Source organism: Phascolarctos cinereus, unplaced genomic scaffold (assembly GCF_003287225.1).
Source record: "Phascolarctos cinereus isolate Bilbo 61053 unplaced genomic scaffold, phaCin_HiC Scaffold_7;HRSCAF=346, whole genome shotgun sequence".
NCBI lineage: Eukaryota > Metazoa > Chordata > Mammalia > Diprotodontia > Phascolarctidae > Phascolarctos > Phascolarctos cinereus.
The window spans coordinates 129,626,358-129,629,830 of record NW_027556180.1 but is presented as its reverse complement, the minus strand read 5'-3'; the positions used below and the strand labels follow the sequence as shown (position 1 = coordinate 129,629,830).

The window sequence follows — 3,473 nt, the reverse complement described above, 5'->3', positions numbered from 1 at the left end:
TATATCAACTATCTTTCCCTCATACTACATGAGCAACCCATCTTTTTTTCTGGTCACAAGTTTCACAGTCCCTGCTATATGACCCTTTGTTGGTAATATGTCGTGTAAGACTCATACTCATCATAACTCTCTTTATTGCCTTTTGAGTTTCCCACAACTTTACTTCTTCAAAGCGTGTGACCTTATGTGACTCTTACCCATTTGGCATAATAGAAAATGATCAGTGTTAAAAAAAATATGGTCCTACTTCTCAGGGAGAATCTTGAGGCCATTAAAATCACTTCTTAATTTCCCAAAGGCAATTCAGTATTCTCTTCCCATCCATTTAATTCTGGCCCCAGATTATCATTCATCTGTAGTGTATGTCCAAAATATATTACTATCTCGATGGATTGTCCATTTAATTTCCTATTATAATCTAGCACAGGCCAATAAACTATATCCGTAAGTCCAATCCAGCCTACAACCTGAATTTGTATGCCCATGTGTTGTGGATACAGAATACGGCACCCTACGGATTAAGGAGAATATTAAGGGTTGCTTTCTCAGTACTTTGAGAGGTCCCTTGTGAGGGAGGCTTGTGAGACCATCCTGTAACTTGAGAGCAGTCTGTACCTTGAAGTCTTTTCCTATCCTGAAACACCATAAAACCATAAAACTACATCCTCATCCCAAATATCTGCAAACTGCATAGCCTTGTGCCAGAATTTTGCTATATATGCTTAGCTCTCCTAGATACCAGTTGCCTTGCATAGCCTCGTTGCAATAGACCTGTGTGCTTTAGCATCAATAACGTTCCTGCGGGCTACAAGAACATCTAGTGAATGTTTTCATGCCTAACTGCTCTCCCACATCCATCCCCATCAATTTGGTGACAAAACCCAGGATCTCGAGAACCAGATCCCATTGATTTTCTCCTAGTCACTGGGACAAAAGGTAAGCTACCCTTTTCTTTGTTCTTTTCCTTGGATCTTTCTGCTCCTGTTGCTTCCCTGGAAGCAAGACCATTGGGGTGCCTAGACACCTGTGGCGGTATCTGAAGCTCCACTGACTTGTAGGTGGTCAGTCAGACTGTTGATCCTCACATAAGGGGATGCCCTTGTTCTGGGTGGATCACATTTTTCTACCCTCTGTCATGGCAAGCCAAGAAGAATAGTGAGAGGCTGCTAGGATGGGTCAGGACCAGTTAATACCCCATGATTCCCTAGTAGGATGCCACTTATGGCACTGGAAGAAATTCAAGGGAGGAGATCTTATGAAAAAGCACCTGGTGTTTTATTGTAACACAGCCTGGCCTCAGTATCAATTAGAAGATCAAGAGCAATGGCCCTTGAACAGGTCCCTCAACTATAATACCATTCTCCAGTTGGATCTATTTTGTAGGAGGGAAGGGAAGTAGACAGAAGTGCCTTATGTTCAAAGTTTTATGGGTCTATCTCAGGACCCTGACCTTAGGGGAAATTGTAAAATGCTCTTGGCCAGACCAATCTTCAGACCTGGCCCCAAGAGTCAGGAGAAAACTCCTGAATCTCCTGACTCCCTGGATATACGTGATGACCCTGCCATGACTACTCAACTGGCAGCTTCATCCCTTCTTCCTTTGCTTCCCCTCCTAAATCTAATCATTTTTTGTATGTGTGTAGACATTTAGTTTTATTGTAAAAAAGCAACTGGTACATTTCAACAATTAAAACTGAGCATCTTGCTTTCCAGTGACACACATTAAAAAAAAGAAAATTTTAAAATAAACAAGAACAAAATTACAGTAGACAATGTCAATTCCAAATAAGATCCTACAGGTTCTGCTGATTCTCCATTGAGTGGCAAGGCTCAAAGTCATCATTAGGAGAGAATTTTATTTTAAAACTGTCATCTTAAACTGCAAAGATATGTGTTCAGCATCACAATCAAATACACAAAAGGGGAAGAAGCCATGTTGTCAAAATGCCCACTTAACCCACCCAAACATCTCAAACCCACTCCTGCTGACCTGCTATAACTCCATGTTTTTTTTTTCTTAGTTTTTTTCATTTTTCTAAACAAAATAAATTACACAGATATATGTTGGTAAATGCTAACTGTCCATATTCACATAGAGACACGGTGTATCTCTGAGCCCAATATACAGAAAAAGAAGGAAATAAAGCTAGAATTCGATGCATTACTGCACAGGGGCCTAACACCCTTCAGCTTCCAGCAGTGTAAAGGGAGCAGGTTTCTTTTTTCCCATAGAACACAGCGTGTGTTGATTCCATGAACAGTTTGTTTTGAGATACAAGGGAATAAAAATATGAACTTGGAACAGAAACTGGTAAAGATTTTTTTCCCCCCACTATATTCTGCTCAAGGTATTTCTCCACCATCACCCAAAAAAAAGTTGTGACCCATGATGTAAAAAGTAGAGAAAGAGACCTCAAGAGAAGAAGGAGAATGTGCACAAGAGAAAAAAAAATAAAAATAAAAAGGCTGCAACTTGTTCCAAGGGACTTAAGAAAATTAAAAAGGTAAAAGAAGATTTGGCATCCATCAATGTCCCCTTCTTCATCAATGTCTTTCAAGCCTTCTTCTTCTTTATCATCATCAAAATCATCATCATCTTCTTCCTTTCTTCATCATCCATATCAGGAACCAAATAGTACTGTAAAGGATTTGGCCAGATATCATCTTTGATGACCTCTCCTATCTCATCTGCCCCTGCATCAGAATGGTCAGAGAATCAAGTGAAAAAGCTTTATGGTTCTTCATGCTGCCTTTTTGTCTGACTTTATTCTGTGTCTGACTTGAACATTTCATGAAGTCCTTCCCAGATTTTGATTTGATTTCAGTTGACTCTTTGGAAAGAAATTTATTTTCAAAGTAAGGATTTTCATCAAAATAAAAATCTATTCTGTAACCTGATTTAATATTTTCAAGCTCTGTCGCTTTGACTCTGGTTAAATAATGCAGTGCCTCTTCATCCTCCTCCCCAAGCAATGCAGATATTTGCAGGTGGTTAACAAAAGTTGTTACCCAGAAGTCTGGTATTTTGGCAATCAATTCTGACCTCTTCTGTAAAAAGGGTTGGCAGAGTTTGTTATATTTCTGTTCTACTTTCAAAATTTCCTCACTGGCTTTCTCATTCAGTCTATTTCATTCTGTACTTCATCAACATGTCCAATTGCTTCCTGTTCTTTTTCTGAATTCTCATAGGCTCTGTTGTGGTTGGAGTTGAGATCCTTTTTACTGATTTTGGCCACCATCCACTACAAGGTGGTTCTCTCTCCTTGCTCACAGGCTATGATGAGGAGAGATGGGAGAGATTGGGCAGGTAGGTGACTGCCTTTGACCTCACACACAACACAGGGTGAATGGCTTTGCTCAGTCCACATGCTCAGGACTCAGGGGGCCTCTGCCACCTTCTCCTGTGGCTTTGGGCACTCTCTCTATGTGGCCTCCCCCAGCTCCTCCACCACTACTTCCTTTTTATAAAACTT

The 3,473-nt window shown here is 40.3% G+C and overlaps 1 pseudogene; it reads right to left on the bottom strand.

The window, feature by feature from the left end:
• Positions 1–284: 284 nt before the first annotated feature.
• On the bottom strand, positions 285–3,239 carry LOC110200958 (protein SET-like; annotated as a pseudogene).
• Positions 3,240–3,473: the final 234 nt, after the last annotated feature.